Below are 18533 nucleotides of genomic sequence, written 5' to 3' on the forward strand. Positions count from 1 at the left end.
AATGAAAATACTTATTGCCCACTTACATACAAATATGTACCTGCTCATACAATGCATATCCAAAGGCTCATATTCCTAGGTACAGATCATAGTGCTGGTACTACTGCAACATCCTGTAACTGCTCATTTAGGGGACATAATAATAATGGAAYAATTCCACAGAATAAGGTGATGTGCTGCTCTAAAAAAGCAGTGTTAACCAATGCTCTGCCAAACATTTGAAGTTCTTCATTTGTTTCAGAACAAGAAAGAAAAGAAGGGTGTGTGTGTAAAGTTTTGCTCCTTAGGTTCTCATACTAACAAAACTCTAATCAGGGATAATGGCATTTCTAGCTACGCTGGGAATGCACAATGAGGCAGATAATAAAATACCTCTGTACCTCTGTTTTCTGTTCATACTATCTTCCATTGGGTTTCACAATACCCTTCTTTTTCCTGGTTTTTTTTTGTTTTTTTTTTTTTTTTTTTGGCACCTTCTACAACCTAACTTTAATAAACCAAAAACAATCAAAGTACAGAGCATTTTCTTGAAGTTTAATGACTCAAGGCATTGAGTCATTAACCTTAACTGATCATTAATTCCCAACTTAATGTCCTGAGCTGAGGTCATTATTAAAATTATCAGCTTGGTAATTTCTTTGATTGGTTTGCAATTTTTTATTTTCTTTATTATAAACAAAATTGTCATATGTTCAAAACTACAAGAAAAAGAGTTGTAGAAAAAGAATATTGTCTTATTCCGGCTCACAAAACCAAATTAAGTTTCTTCGGTTTTTCTTTGATATTTCCTTTGTGATTTACAATAAAAATAAACATACCATGAATACACATAAAACTGAACAAAACATTATAGACAAAAATGATCTGATTTAAATGGAGTGTTTCTAATATATTCACCCACCAAAAAATGCCACTATGTAGGAAAACTTTAATGGTTTAATTTAAGTATCTATGATGAAATACTGTTCTCAAATCACTATTGTGCTATGACTACTGAAGGGTCTGACAACAGCATAAAACACAAGCAGGGTAATGCACAATGTACCAATGACTTCCAGGTCTTTTAAAAAAAAAAAACAAAAAAAACAAGTTCACACCTGCAAAGACTCTCTTTGATGTTTATTATCAAGTACAGCCATGGTGAAGCCTGAATGTTTTTGTCCTTGATTTTGAGGAATAAAACCACCCCTCTTCAAAGCCTAAGGGGAGACAGTCAGGGACCACATCTCTAAATAGAGGTCAGCARCAAATGATAGGTGAGTGATACTGAAATACCCAAGGCAGAACTCTTGCTTTGGTCACCTCTTACAATCAAGTTGCTTGTGCTACTGTATACAAAGGGGGGTCCCACTCAAAGCCATAAATGAGTTCAGCTACCCAACTTTATTCCATGATTTACCCCAAACTTTACCAAATAGATGTTTTCATAAAGTCCTAAACTCTTAATTCCAGTTCTGCTAACAATATTGYACCAGGAGATGGTTGAGCATTGGAATAGTCTCCCTGGGGAAGTGGTCACAYCACCARCCTGACAGAGTTCAGTAAGAGTTTGGACAATGCTCTCAGGCACATGGTGTGACTCTGAGGGTGTCCTGTGCAGGGYCAGGAGCTGGACTTTATGATCCTTATGGAGCCCTTCCAACTCAGTATATTCTATGATTCTATTCAAGTGAAATTTCTGAGAAGGAAACCTCTTAAATCCTGACAGAATTTTTAAATGACACTAACTCCAATCTACTATGAAAAGACCTTTATCTATTTAAGATTTTTTTTTTTTCTTATAACAAGGCAAAAAAAACACTGTAAAACACGTTAATAATTATTTCTTAAGGCCTGGAAGATCTGATTTAGAGGCACGGTAAACTATACAGTACACAATTAAAATGAATAAATCTAATTGTCCTTWATAACTGATTATGTACCAATACTTGACTTAATTTGTTAGTTGCCATTTCTTATTCATTTGTTTCATTAATGAAATTGCTAACTTGAAATACTACCATTTTGTGAGACTTTCAAACTAKAAGAATTGGAAGAATTTTGTATGAATCCTTACCAAAGTTGTGGGGAAAATGGCATGAAAAAAATACTTTAAAAAATAATTGCTTTGACTAGGATTGAAAACTTGCATGTTGTTTTGTAGTTCATTATCATTTTTATGGCTGTATGATAAACTCTTTAAAAAAAAAAAACATCAAAAACATAGCAAATTAGTTTAACTATCCTAAACAGGATKATAAAAATAGCTTAATAAATCATTTTGTTGGTATTTTTCATAAACTTGAGTACAGTAAAGACCTACTTATTTYTAGATTAGGACATGTTCATTTTCATTCCAAGATAAGAAACCTTCAAAATACTCGTATTCTTATTTTGCATCAAAATCAGTAGATTTGTCTTTCGTATGAAAACAAAATATAATTTAAATAGGTATGAGTTGATTCATTATGTAAAAGATTCATTTAAATGCTGGAGCAAYGTAAGCTGTTCTAGACGATGACATTGTGATACAAAAATCATCATTTTAAAGTGGATGATAATACTATTTTTACTCAAGTTTAGATTTTTTTATGTAAGTTTTCATAGACATATAAAAGACATGGTAAGATTTTGTATTTTATTTGAACACAATTATTGGAAGAACTACACTTTTTTTTTTTTTTTTCTGAAAGGATATTTGAATTCTCACAGAAATGCTAACTATCTCAAAGGGTAAACCACTCAAAGGTGACCTATTTTGATTTTGAAGAAGTCTTGATTTTTTAGAGCTAAGATAAACAGTCTGAATTGTTAAAACCCCAAAAGCCAAAGTAAGTCTTGTGAATACCAAGATTCATAGCACAGATAAGTCAAGGGGTGTTTTGGGACTCCACAAGAAGACGCTGGAAGAAACAGCGCTACATCTGGAAGTCATAGCTGATCTTCCTGTCTTCTGTTTTCTTTGAAGAGTAGAATAGACAAAGAAGAAATTAGACAATTCAACAAAGAKTCAAGGAAGACACAGTGATTAACTGTTTTAAAGACCTGGAGAGAAGTCTGTAGGGAAGTTAACAGTTACTTGCTTACTCACTAGAAAAGATATCCAAGAGATACATTGTCACTCTGCTTTTAAAAATATGAACAAGTTAGATATTTTCTGCTCTAAAACTGAAACTTAAACATTTCATATTTGAGATAACATATGTTGCAGAAGAAGATGAAAACTTTCTACAAGACTACATATTCCTAACTTAATAGTCAAGTTTTTTTAAATGAAGCACCTAATTGTATTTATTCCCATGAAAACCTATCTGCCTTCTACAGGTTCATGTCAGCTTGTGACAAAATTTTCAGACTTTTTTCAAGCCTTAAAAGACATTCCCACAGAAAACTGAACTTTATTTTTGTAGAAATTGTCATGATTTACAGTTACAATATGCCATTATGTGAATGGGGAACTCAAGGAGCAGATTAGCAAATCTCGAAGGTCTCAATTTTTTTTTTTTTTCACTTACATCAATTAGATAACCAGAACACTTTCCAGAATGACTGAAAATAAATCCATCAATTCTTGGCCAGATTTGTATTTCATCCCTTCAATTTCAAAAATACATCTAGGAATATTATGGCTGTAGCATTAGCATCTTTGAAGAGAAAGGGTATATATGTCTACTGTGATTGGCATGAGAATCAATTGAGAAGCAATACATTTGTGGCTGAGGATAGAGTTATTTTTTGGTCTTTCGATCAACATGTATTAGTCTTACATCCTTCCTGTGTTACCAAACGTAGAAAGCAACAGATGGCTGAATTAAAGAATAAAAAATCGAAAAATCAGTGTTCCTTATCAGTGAAAATGTTGTGCTTTGATAATATTTCAAAAGTTTTACATTATTTCAGTTGTRTTACCAAATATGAGCTTGATCCTAGCAACTTTTGGATAGGCTAAACAATTAAAAGCAGCAGAAAACCTGGTCCTGTACTATCACATGGAAAGAGACAACAGGACAATAGWATGGGCTTACCTGCTTGACTTCAAAAGTAAACAGGCTGCATTCAGCTGTTATTGCTATCTACCAGAAGACCRACATGCCTTTAAAATTTAAAGGTTTCATCCTTGAAAGCTTTAGATATGTCAACCTCCACCCGAATTTCTGCTAAGAGTTTTGAGGGAAGACATTGGCTCCAAAACAGCTAAAACTCTTCATGAGTAGTATACAACTCTCAGAGCATGTCACTAGCATTTTACAAATGACTAATTGCATAGCAAAATATGGACTATGAAACTAAAAGTGGTCAAAAATGTTGAGATTACGCTGTGATTTATCTTTCTCATACCCTGACTTTAAGGAATAATTGTGCAATATTAACATTAGATTAATAAAGTTTCACTCTCTAAAATTATTTTTATTAAATACATGAAGCTCCCCTAACAAAAACTGCAAGTCTGACATGTAGTAAGAAGGCAAACTGCCTTTTCTGCCAAAATTAATTTCAGGGCTTGTTTTCTACATTTAAAGTTTTATTTTTAATTTTGTCTGTCAGTAACTTTAATGAACAGAAATATTGTTCTTATCTGTAGCTGAGCAAACAACAGTGAAGTTGCCATTGGCCAGGCAGTTTTATATTCAGTAATACTGGGGAGTGGCAGGATAAGTTACATTACAGAGGTGACAGGTAGCAAATTTGTAACAAGCATTTGGTGTATTTATTCAATCTATTTTTTAATGTTCTTGGAACTGCTTAAAACAGCTTTGAATATGAATACCAATTTTAGCGACATCAGCATTTATGCATCTCATTTAGGTACATTTTGAAAATCTATGCTTTATTTCTCATTTGTTCTATCTTCCCTTAGTGCTTCAAAGCCTCACAGAACTTTGGACTGGAAAGAAGCTGGCTGAATGAAATTTAGGTGATCAGCCACAGAAAGCAGGTATTATGTGTTTGCCATACAATGGACACTGCAAAAGGGCCAAAGATGTCACTTGCTGACCTAATGCAAAGACAGGGATGCCGTGTGACAACCTGTAACCAAAGGYAGTGGACTCTTCCCACATGGTGTTTCTGGGTTTTGGGATAGCTTCTGTGCTGCTCTCACCACACGTGCAGCCTTCACACTGGCAAGACTTGAGCCAAGGGCGTGTCAGTTCTGAAAAATAAGGTCTAGGAAGACTGACTAAACCTTTTGTGTAATTTAATTCCTTTGCTTGGAAAACACTTGCTTGCCAAGGTAACCTTCATAAATATTTCTAATGCACTGAACTAGCATTTTAAAGGAGAAAAAATGACAAAGTGCATCGATCCAAACCTTATACTTTACTATTTTAGGTTTTCCCCTTCTGCTCCCACTCAAGAACAAAGCAAAAAAATGCAATTCTAAGACTAAGCATACATTTATTTTGGCAGTTACTAAAACAACCATTAGAAGTCACACCATGTCCTTTTTACTTGCAGCAGTCTTGTAAAACAATAAAACTCTCAGTGCAATTACCTTAAAYTTATTTTTCTTCTCACAGTTAAACAGAAAATGTTCTCACGCAATAATTAGTGCTGAACTCATGATATATTAGGAGTTACTGAGACAGCAAACAATGCTGATAAAAATAAATACAAAGATCTGTTTCAAAATCTTCATAAAGAAGTGCATGAATGATCTTCAAAAGAATCAGGTTGTATTACAGGAGTGAGCAGTGGAGGAATCATGCTGATGAAACATTATTGCATTTCAGTAACAGAACACTTTACTGCTATTCTTGAACCAAAATGGCCAAAACAGGGTATTGGTTCAGAAATGCAGTACCAGTTTATCAGTGGAAGAAAAATAAATGGAAAAAAATATATTTCACTTCATATCCCATTCCAAAATAATTTACCACAGTACTACAGGAGCACTGGTCAGTCCCTGGATGCTATGCATTTTCTGGGGTAGAGAAGACCTCGTGCAATTATTTCTTTTCCTAACAGAACTGTCATGTAAACAGCATGTCATTTCCATCCTCCTCTACACTGCAGCCCCAATCACTCTGCTTTTCAGCAAGATTAGTAATATTCTTGATACAGGAGTGTAAGATACAAGGTACAAGAGTGCAAGTATATATAAAATACTATTGCAACTGCCAGTTGTCCCTTGACAGTTGAAATCCTACTACAAACACAATGAAAGAATACAAGAAAAAGATTCTCCTTGACTGATCATATTACTTGAATATATGAATGACCTAAAGGGCAAGAAAGGAAATAAAACCATTTAGAAACCTGAGTGTTAGTGGAGTAAGTTACAGTACCAGATTTGCATACAGCTGTGATTGTACATAAGTTCAAAATATTACTGATATGTGCCTGTTCTCTTAATGAAATTGAGATCTGTAAATCATCTGTTGGAAAGGGAAAAATAGATAAGAAATGAAACTAACTCTGTTGGGTGGCAGAATTATGATGTCAGAAGTAAATTAAGCCAAAAAGTTCACTGCTTCATCTAATTAGCTGAAACACTAGATCTTCCTAAAAGTTCTTAAAACATTTAAGCATGTTGGCTCTCATGATTATGTAATAACTGTGAAACACAAGCCTCTGATGATGACAGCCATATAGGCTAGAGCTGAAAATAAGTCTGAATGAATAATGAAATGCAATCATTAAAGAAGATTCATGCAACGATTCAAACCATACTGATACATTTTTTTTCATTATATAAACCATGCTTCAGAAAGAGTACTCAGTAATCACAGCACTGGTGATCTCGAATAAAGTTATTTAAGAATACTGGTAATAGCAACAAAAAACCCTCGAAAAATCATATTTACTTCCTCCATTTACACTGCTGTCTTTTCAGAATAACTCTGCAACTACCAAAAACATTAAAAAAAAAAAAAAAAAAAGTGGAAAAAGTAGTGATACAAAGTGCATGCTTCCCACAAATGCTCTTTCTGTCAAGTTACAACAGATGCCATTCCCATTTCACTCAATCTTACAGCATAAACCGCACCCAAAATTTAAATATGCAAGCTAAAWGATTCCTTCTAACAGTGTTATTCACCCACATGAAACCCCAAACTATAACAGATGCAAAGCCTATTTTTTCCTCAACTGTTTTGATCTTTTCTTAGGCTTTTAATTCTAAAAACATCCCCTCAAAACATCATCTACTATGTATATTACAAAAATGTCAAGCATGGAGCTAATAGGCCAGAAAGGCAGGCTTGATCCACAATGACACAACCTAAAAGAATTTTAAGCTTTCATTTTTTCCAAAAAGTTTTTACTTCAAGTTGCTGAGATGATTCCTAATGTAAAGCAAGCCTAACTGTTGTGGTTATGTCTGTTAGAGTCTGCATATGGCCTGAAACAATGATTTAAATGTATGAACTTTAGTTGGAATGMACAGTCCTGCTTCAAGGCTTGTTTTCTAACCATCTGTATTCATCTCTGCATATAACTTGCACATGTAATTACAAATTTGTGAACATAAATCAGATAATTGCATGTACAAATAACCAATTAGACTCAAAGCAGAAATAGGCCATATAACAGCATACCCCTCTTTTGAACACATATACACTATACATAAGTAAGTGTCTTTATTAAAAAATTTTTAAAAAACTTTTTCAGACAAAAATCATGATTTGTTTTCCACCAGGACATACTGGGGAGCAGCTGCCATTTCGAGAACCACTTTTAAAAAAAGAGCAGAAACACTACAAGAAAATGCGTCTAAATAAGATGCAAGTTCACCATTGCTCCAGGAGTCACAGAGCTATTGTTCATTACCACCTGTATTAAATATAAGATATATAAATATTTCAGTGATGATCCAACTTAAAAACTAAAGAAAAGRAAAATACTGTACTATTCAAGGTATTTTATGAAAATATTCTGGTTCTCCTGGTTCTCCTGGCAGTTCATTAATTAATATGCTATTTTTATTCATTACAGTTGATAATGGAGTTCTATCATATCAATGTATCCACTGTAATATCTGAACGCACTCRTCGTTTAATTGGCCACAATTCTTTGTATGAAATGCTGAAACAAGTGAACTGTCACCTTTTTAATGAAGCTGCCTATATCTTAAACCCTTTGCCCTTTAAAAAACTCTTTATACTCAAAATGAAAAATTTTATTCTAGCTTCTGCCAGAGACTGTGGTTAATGTTCACTGCCCTTTATTCACCTTATTTTTAATTCTGAAAATCCACACTCATTAACTGTACACTTCCAAAGAATTGCTGGAACTGCCTAAATAAAAGCTAGAAAGTGACTTTTATTGTACATTTGAGAGTAATAGTAGTGATATGAAATACTGAAAATACTTTCTCCTAGTCTGTACAGCTGTAACTGCTCAGCTGGTGTAACACCGATGGTAACCATGCAATTTTCATTAAAGCCAAGAATTTAAACTTTTAAATAAGGTGGTGTATATTTGCATATAGGCATAAATACAAAATATGTATTAATCTACTGATGAATACTGAGCATTAAAAATTACAGATTTTTTTTGAGCAGATGGTATCTGGGTCAGAGTGAGTTGGTCTATTCTTTGAATGCACTTCTATCTGATATCAGTAAGCAAGTCCTAAACTATAAGTTAAACAACATGCACACCATTAGTTTCATCTCTCACTYTGACTTCAAATTGATTGGGATGGTAAGCAGGTCTCAGTGTGCAACACCCAGCACAATGCTCATCACTGAAAACCCGTGTAGACCAAGAGATACAAGACAGGGATTACCCTTGTAGATGCCTTTTTATTAGTAAATGCTTGCCTGTACTCTAGATGTACTTTACTTCCAAAACAGAGTAAAATATGAACTCATAGGGAAAAACTAAATTGCAATATACTCCAGGGGGAAAAAAAGAGCCACATCTGTGTATTCAGTCCCCAAAATCTGTTTGTGAAATCAAGATTCCAGGTGTGCGTTCTAACCTTGCAATTCTAGATGTAGACTTCCTTGGCCATACTCTCTGTGGAATATCATAAAACAAATTTGTATTTTACTTTCCTTGTTCAAGGCAAGGAACAGAAACAATCAAACTCTCATTTTTCTTGCAGAGCAGCATCTATAAAGATATGAACAATAGCAATCTTCCCTCCAAAGCAGTAGCACTACAGTAATTTGGACAATGAAGAATACCAATCTGACACTCCTAAAACCTAAAAAAATAGAACCATAAAAAATCAGACAGTATTAGAGGCCCAAGTGGAAATCTTACAGTGATCTAACCAAAGACACTTCGATTTGTTATCCTTTCGACAATGTAAGAGTTGGTCAGTGCATTCAGTGCATTTCTGTCAAGCCACAGAGGATCAAATCTGGTGGTACCTTAAAATATATCGCCATAACCTGTAGTCAGTGTTTGTAGGTAAATTATTTGTGGCCTGAAATGCAGCCAGTGCTCCAAGCTGTCCCTTAACTACCTTATGTAAAGTCCACCCTATCAGAAACAGCAGCCTGCTACAAATGTGTTRTCCTAAGGAAACACTGAGAGGTTAATCAGTCATTTCTGAAAAGTAGTACAAGGAGTATGTTCTTAGATAACAGAGCTGACAAATGTATCTATTTCTGATAAGATTTTTTTAAATTATTATTATTTTGATTACTGATATTTCATTGTAATTCTGGGAAATCCATTGTGAATCTTCATACAAGAGTTTCACAGAAGGATATCAAAGGATCTATTTTATAGAAAAGCATAAATCAATTACTGAGTTTATTTTAAGATGGATATACTCTAGATTTACTCTGTGACTGGAAAAGCTACACATGCTCTACTAGTCCCTTTACCTTTCATCTTCAAAGTACAATGATGAAGACATTAGACTTTGAAATTAAGTCAAATTACTGTTGCATTGTGTCTGAAAAGATGTGTTTCTCAAAACCATCTCACTTTAGCCAGAATAAGGAACCTCCGAAGTAAAATGACCAGACTCATCAAGTTATTCTAATGCTTGCAAATGCATTCTCAACAATGAATTCTCAATAAGAAACCTCTAATTAAATTCATCTCCTTCCTTTTAGGAACTCAAATCTTCAGCAGCATGGTACACATCCTGCAGAATTTTGTGTAAGGGAATTTTAGACAGGAATACAACTTGCAGGGTGGGTAAAATGGCACCAAGACTTGCAGACACTCACACAGGGCATACTATAGCTGGCCAGTATGCACATCCATATGATATGTGATTGACATACTCTGTGCCTGGCACATCTCCATACATAACATGCACACAGAGCTCTCTTTTGGCTYTGGCCATATAGCTCATAGCATAAGAACAAATCCTGACTGAACATTAAGATGATAATGAAATACAAATTAATCACAATAATTACAAACAGATTTTCTGTCCATGCCCAGAGTCAAGTTAGACAAGAGTTAAAATATCTGCCAATTACAATTTTAATTTGATTCATCATATTTCCTACCCTTCTCAAAGATTAACCTCAGCTTCTGTTCTGCTTTCTCACAAACAAAACCCTGCTTTTCCATCACTCCGTCTTGCTTAGACACAGAAAAGCTCTGAAAATGTTGCCATGTCCAAGTTAAGGGCTCAAGAATGACAAATCATCCAAAATCATCAAATATACTACTACAAAGGGTCTTTTTTCCCCTTATTTTGTTCTGGCTGATGATCTATGAATCTTAGACATGGTGATCAAATTGTTATGAATCAAACTAAGAGATATATTCTCATCAGCGCTACAGTTTGCCCCAAGATTCTATGTTTGAGACTTTGTTTTAGCTTTTGTAGTTTCAAGCTTCAATGCAGTACTAAAGGTGACACTAAAGAAAGACCTGCTTGACGAAACCTTAAGATTTCTACGCTGTTTATAAGTAATTCTGGTAGAAGTGGGTTTGTGCAGTAATGGATGAAGTTCTGAAGGGAAAAAAAAMMCCCCAAAACTAGCAGAAGACTGTCCCTTTTACAGAACAAGAATCAAATTAGACATTATCCTGTCCAGAAATATGCTTGGTTACATGCTTGGCTGAAAGTCAGTGATGTTTTCAYGACTTTATAGCTCTCCAATACAAAAGCACTCCCAAGCTTTAACTGCACAGTGTGTTCATGCAGTTTTTCCAAAAATTATCAATATTTCAAGAAGAGAGTACCGCAATAAAATAGCAAATTAGAAGACTTTTGTATCAATCAATTATCCTTCTCTAAATTTTCTTGACATGGGTAACAGATATATTCTGTTTTAATTGAACTGTATAAAGTGGCAAAGTATAATATGTTTGTAATGAAGCTTTCTCGTTTTATTTCTCAGTATATCTTCATTATGCTATCTTTTAAAAGAGATAAAAATTGTAAAGTTTTTAAGCAATATGTGGAACAGTAAAGCAGTCATTTGTTCTAATTTATCCATTTATTCAACAACTTAAGGGGAAAAAAATGACAAGGCATGCTTTGGACTCGTGTAAGTAGGAGACGTAGTCATTGCAAGAGTGTTCTCTCTCCCACAGTGATTTCACCCAAGACACATTTGCCTGTATGTGTGTACACAGATACCATACACACGTATATATGGGCCACATAGCACAGCACACTCACCATGCACAGGAGTCTCTAGGCTGAGGTACCAAGGTAACTGTAGTCATCCTAAAACACCTTTAAATCAAAGGAGGAGCCAATCTAGATTTCATTAGCTTTAGCAAGTACCACCTTCTCTCCCCCTGGGCTGCGAGACCATGCACTACTTAATCGGGCTAGAGAAACCCACAGTGTGCAAATACTTCAACTCCAGCTTCCCTGACTTTCACTAAGAGCTAAATGTAAAAGATGAGTATTCCCAGCTTCCCTACCCTGACAGAACCACAATCTCCAAGACTGACCATTAGAGTACCTTCATACAGGGAACTACAGATGTGTCAGTTTGAGGAGGGTTAGATTGGACATTTGAAGGAACTTCTTCACCAAAAGGGTTCCCAATCATCAGAACAAGCTGCCCTGAGAAGCTGAGTCACCATTCCTGGATGTATTTAAAAGGATTGTAGCCRGGATGCTGAKGSAYATGGTTTGTGAGGGACTTGGCAGKGTTAGGTTAAYGGCTCCAATCGAAAGGATTCTATGATTCTGTCGGCAAACACATATTGGCAGATGTGTGCGCCTATCTGTTTGTGCAGTGTGCGTACACACAGGCTGCAATCCCTGCAGGTGATTAGCAGGGCACCACAACATTAACAATCATTTAAGAAAGAAAACGAGCACCAGAGTCAATTGGAAAAGCAGATGTCATTTGCTAACGGATACCAAACCTAGAAGGATAGTTAAGGATGAACAAAGGTTAATAGAATTTACGAGTACTCCTTACACCCACCCTATGAAGTTTTCTAACTTTTACATATGCCAAAAACACAAGTCTTTTCCCATTTTTTTTTCCTTACCACAAGAGCATTGTTAAGACTCAAATGTCAATTCAGCCCATCACAATTTTGTAGTGAGATGAATCTTTCGAATGACCACAGACCTCTCCTGTAAACCTCTTTGGGTAGACAGACCCTAAGAGCATGTGCCTTGCACCACTGTCTTGGAAGAKTAATGACACATACTAAGTCAACAATATTATCTGTATATTCCCCAAAGATCTTAAATTAAAATACACATTCATCTTGGCCCAGTTTAGCATACGTGAAATTTGTTTTTTTTCTAAATGAGATCACAGTTAATGATAATAAAGACAGGCAACTCTGGAAAATAACAAATATAAACTCACCCCTGAAAGCTAGTTTCCAGGACTAGCATTCTCTTGAATGCCATTATCTCTGATTTGTCTAACAGTCAAATCTAAAAATGGCTTCACTTATSTAAAAAGTGTCTTATGAGAATAATACATAAAAGCCATTATAAATAAAAACACATTGTTAAAGATTATGCTATGTCACAACCTTCAGAGTTCGGTTAAATTTCATGCAAATCTTTCCATTAAGAGAAATGTTTGTGAAACAATTTGCTTTGCAGTATTTTTTTCATATTGGTACAAATACCAAGTTTTTTTCTCTATTACACCCATTACAGGATTCACTTCTTTGTATGAAGCACTCACTGCTGTACAATGAGCTTTCTTCGCCAGTTCTCACGTAAAATATACTAATACTGTGCAAAATCCTTCATTCTTTCTTTTTCCCTTCTACATGTAACAAAAACATTTACCTTAAGGTTAAAACCTTTTCATAATGGYACCTCACAAGTAGTACAACTGTGCCATAAATGTTACACACATATGATGATATTTAACTTTATACGGTTTCATGAAAATGTTTCTTCATTTTATAATCATGATAAAAAAGAAAATCTYCAATGGACAGGTTCTGTTTTAAAGAAAAAGCAAACATACTTATTTCAACAGGCTTACTGTGAGTTAATTAAAGTGAAAATTATGTAAACRAAAGTCGGTATTATAAAGCTGATATGAAGTTTTAATTTTTCTATTGACCTAGTAACAAATTCAAATGCTAACAGTTTGGGGGATCAAATTAAATGAATACAAACACTTTGTTTAATGACATCAGCAGTCAATGCAGAACATCTGTGTTTCACTTTAGAAGTGATCAGAAAATATTCTTTTGTTTACATTACAGATAATCAGGAGGTTTATATTTCTGTGTTYAATTTAAGAGGAAAAAAAAAGATCATACTACCTTCAGGGCCCAAGGAAGCAATAAGTTACAAATGCARGATTTCTCCTTTTTTTTCTGTTTTGTAACCATGGTAAAACAATAGAAATGAACTTTCCCTGAACCTTTCTCCTTTAATGGCCTGGGTCCATGTTGACCCAGCAAGCTGGAACCTGATACTATCAAACTGACTGCTGCTAAAGCAATCAGATTCAGCAGAAACTATACACAGTGCATTATAATACTAATTTCAGCATCCCACAAAGCCGGTGCAGAGGCAAGCTATTAAAGTATTATATTCTATTGTTTAAAAGTGAGATTAATTCAATAGCTTAAATGCACCCAAAAACACTGAACTAAATGGCAGACTGTACAATTATATTGTTATTCTTTTATAATACTGTACCAAAGTGAAATTGCAGATAAGGTTCTCCCTTCCCCTCTCCCTTCAAAAAAAAAAAGAAAAAAGCACTACTGGATGAATTATTAGTAAACAGATTATTTGAGCCATTACAGGTTCATATGATCCTGCATTTGAATGAGGCATGTAATTAAATTATCAGGACTTTGTTCTAAATGCTTGAAAGAAGGCGAGCATGATAACCACATTTTAAAAAGGTAGAATAAAAGAAAAAACTTTTTTTTTCCTTATAGAGGACTACAGGCAACTAATGTATGAAGGCATAATTGATTAATTCCACTAATTAAGATATTTGTTATTCCTGAAATTGTAGCTTGATAAATAATGTATTAGATGCGGCACCATTTCCCATCAGTTCTGAAAAGACTGTGATGATGTTTCAAATATATACTGTTATTTTTTTGGAGGCTCACTTTTGAATAGCTCACTTCTAGACTTCTGTSTTCCGGCAAAAAAGCAAGCAGAATATACTCTGAAGTTATGAATAAGTCAATCTTTAAATAGTAAACATTCCATTACAACATATTCTAGTCATTTTACAAAAATATTCATTGACAGACTTCTGAGGTTTTTTCAAGATGTTTTAAGGGGAAATATTTTTCAACTAGCCCAAATTTTCCAGAAGTATATATTCTGTGGAAGTCAGTCATTTCTGATGTTTCCCCAAAGAGTGAGACAMGTTCCAAGATCTATTCATCCCCTTCTCTTTTAAGAATAAATCACTTTGGGAATGTGTTTGTGGCTACAGTGGTTATTATTGAGAGCCCCTAGTCACCTAACTATTAAGTGGCTTTAACCTTTAACACAGCTACTGCAGAAAGAGAAACAGTCACTAACTTGTATGCAATTGTGGTAAGTATAGACTACTTATGCAGAATGTGAAACACACAGACAAAAGACTTTTTCAATTGAAGCAGAGCCATACAACTTCACTCTCTTATGAAGAAAAATAATCATCATCCTGTAGRCAGGTCAGGATAATAATGTTGGAGACTGAAGAAGAGAGGAGAGATCAACTAAACTACAAAGAGAGGGGGGAAAAGTAACAGTAGTAAGAACATTCATCTGGATGAAGGATTTCTGGCTACACTCCACAGATTTGGCTTAGTTTACAATAAAACATCATAAGCACAGATTAGCACTCAACTTTTTACCTTCTAGATGAATTCCCTTATCATGGCACAGATTTACACTCATTTTTTTTCTCTTGTCCAAGAAATATTTCATTCCCTTCAATGTACCTGAATAGTTTCAACAGAGATGAAGAGTGTCTATTTGGGATATTAGTCTTCTTGATGATCAACTTGTTGTATTTTCTCAGAGAACCTCATTGCTAACCAGTAGGTCCCCTACATCTCATTTTGAYCATTAAGCTGCAGCAATGGGAGAGAAAAGGGCATTCACCTCTACTTCTTCAATGAAGAAGTTGTCAAGCATCAGAGCAGGGAAGTGGTTGAGCCACCATCCCTAGAGGTGTGTGAAAGACATGCAGATGTGGTGTCTAGAGACATGGYTTAGTGGTGGACTTGGCAGTGCTGGGTTTACAGCTGGACTTTAACACCTTTTCTAACCTGAATGATTCTATGATTCTCCAATTTTAGTATTTCTTCTCTTTCTGTRACCCTGGTTCCAAAGGTGGTGGCCACTCCATTTGGACTGCACACACTCTGGTCACAGTAATGATATACAGGAACTTCACTTTATTTGGGTTGCAAACAAGTGTGTGACCACTGTGATCAGAAGAAAAATGCAATCTCCAGCTCAAGAGGTTCTTATATTTGCTAAAACTTGTTTAAGGATGAGAACCTGTTAAAACTTATGCTGGAATCGCATCACTGAAAACACCTAAGTCAAACTAGCTTTAAATTGTTTYGCATCTCTACTCTGCATGTGCATAAGGATTTTTGAATAATAAAGTTCCAGTGTAATAGAGGCAATGCTGCATTGCACAAGGTGCAACACAAACTACCCAAATCTGGTAGTTTATAGCTGCAATGTAAACATTAAGAATTAGTATATTGAGTATATATGTGCACCAGCAAAATCTTCTATTAGGATCCTGTTTGTCTGCGTGTGTCAAGCACTAGTCTTTCAGAATAGCTTCTGGTCTCACATATTTGGAAGATACCCAAAACACAATGGTGCTAACATAAGTACSAACTATAATGTTAGCAAAAACACATTTTTAAATAGGAAACAAAAACAGGGGAGGGAGGAGTGAGAAGAGATGCTTTGTGCAATGCAGACGGCGRCTACTGGATTGAAAGATGCCTGTCTCACCACACCTTCCCAGACTTCCTCAATAATATCTCTCTTCCTCCAAGCATGTTGGCTTCTTTATTTAGCTGCCCATTTTTTCCACTTTCTTCATAAATTCTAAATTGGTTTGACCAAGATTTGACAATTTACTTGTGCTTCCAACTAGGMAAGTTGAATTGACCTGACCCACCTCTCCCGTCTTGATCTCTTGGGAGAGCAGTAAGGTGCAGCAGGTGAGCCAGTTCCACGAGGTGGAGGCAGTGAGCAAACAGAGAAGAGCCTCTGGGTTGGAAGTGCGGGGCAAATTATTGCAGTCTCCACTGCTTGGATTTGACATGAATGAGCACTGCTTCATACTCTTCAAGCATGGTTACTGTGCTGCTGTTGGCAACAATGGTCATGAGCCCTTTTCTCCCTTTGATTTTTGKGGTAGCTGTGGTATACCCATGATCACTCACAGAAGGTATGGTCAACCCATCTGTGCAATAATTGCTTCTAACTTGCAAGACCTAGGTCAATGTCTCTACAACTTGTARGAAATTWGAGAAYAGAACTGAGCAACATAAAGTATTTTCCTAYGCTAGAATAAAAAAGGTGCAGATTTCAAGGTCTGGAGAAAAATGGGCTTCATAAAAATGGAAGTGAGAAAGAGAGTAACAGAGTAAAAAACAGCTCTCCAAGTAGAATAAAAAAGGAAAGACCAATCCTCATGCAGAGGAAAAGATGAAGATCCAAAAGAGAAACAGAAAATTTCTTGGCAATGATAATCCTCAATCCTGTAAAATGACAGAAGCTGTAACATATCAACAACTACAAACTGAATCTCTTTAARACGGATTATTCTTCATGTACAGAATGCTACAAAGCATTGTCCACTTCCAAAAGGTGAAGGGGCTGCTCACTGTGCTACTTTTTCCCAAGCATAGATCAAACCCTCCTGAAATACTTGCAGAAGGACGAATATCTCTATTTATCTCTGCTTCTCAGAATGCCCATGAATCAGAAGAGACGTGCATGCAAAATACTAGTTCTGTTATAAAACTGCAACCAATCAGAATTACAAACCAAAATGCAAACTTGCACACAGATTTGATAAATAAATTTAATTTTTTAATTTTCAAAAAGACACTGGGAAAAAATAAACTRTTGCTGCAACATGTTAGGCAAATATTTTACAAATCATTTTCTCATACTTGGTGTTTATATACAGAAACAGCTATCTGAATATTAAAATACTTCTTAATTAGCTTCATTAAGCCAAATTTAATAACATATAATAGTGTTAATTTGTAGTCTGCAAATTACAAATATCCCCTACTAGATTACATATAGGTCAAAACGAACAAATTTTTAGTGCATATTAGTCCGTTGTGACAAACAGGAAAYATAAAAATAAGGATAAAATATGAAAAACAATTACTACTGCAGGTACTTTACAGAAACAATTTAGTATCCTATTTAAACAAATTACTATGCAAAATAAAATAYGGATTTAAACTAATATTTGCAAGCATGAAGATATGATTAGAAGAGAAAATACTAATAGCAAAAAATAGTAATTGAATGAACAGAATTTTGACTCACTGGAAAGTGTACTTTTTTTAGTTTAAGAAATCTATGTAACTATACTGTCAATCAAATAACCTAAAATATTAAGTCGTCATTGCCCTTTTAAATCCTTTCAACTAGAATTCCCTAATTGTTCCCTCACTTTATCTCACTGTACCAGTAAGTAAATAAATTAACAAAATAGCTTTTATCGCACAGAATAACCTTTTAACTGAAGGATTATCTCTGGTTTATTTTTCATTTCTTTCTCTGCAGATAGCAGTTCATGCCTCATTGATTAGTTTGCTGAGGTGGTGACCAGAAATGAAAACAAGGTCTCTCAGATATTGCCAAGACCTGTAAATATATAAAAAAAAAAAAAAAAAAAAAAAAAAAAAAAAAAAAAAAAAAAAAAAAAAAAAAAAAAAAGGAGGGGGAAAAAAAGCACCAAAGCCAATACATGTTATGCTTCCAGCAGTCAGCTTCTAAGCCAGTGAGAATTGATGGTCAGGAGAGTTCATTTATTCTAATCAGGCTTTGCCAGGACGCAATTTCACTAAAGAATTCTAAAATATCATCTCTGTGGTTTGGTTTTGGCTTGTTTTTCATCTATACTTTTACAGGATTTTTTTTTGTTTTTTTTTTTTTTTTTTCTCATGAAGTTTCACTTTTAAAAGGTTTAAACATTCTAGTGATATATTACAGAGGTGTG

The 18533-nt window shown here is 34.8% G+C and overlaps 1 protein-coding gene across 1 annotated transcript in view; it reads right to left on the reverse strand.

The window, feature by feature from the left end:
- The window catches only part of DACH1 (dachshund family transcription factor 1), a gene marked incomplete at its 3' end in the record, with an annotated part of 315599 nt that overhangs the window by 169885 nt on the left and 127181 nt on the right, over positions 1-18533 (reverse strand). The gene's annotated exons all lie outside the window — the stretch shown is intronic.

The sequence above is a fragment of the Malurus melanocephalus genome, unplaced genomic scaffold, assembly GCF_030028575.1.
Source record: "Malurus melanocephalus ecotype Western Australia unplaced genomic scaffold, MMel_1.1 scaffold_66, whole genome shotgun sequence".
Taxonomy (NCBI): Eukaryota; Metazoa; Chordata; class Aves; order Passeriformes; family Maluridae; genus Malurus; species Malurus melanocephalus.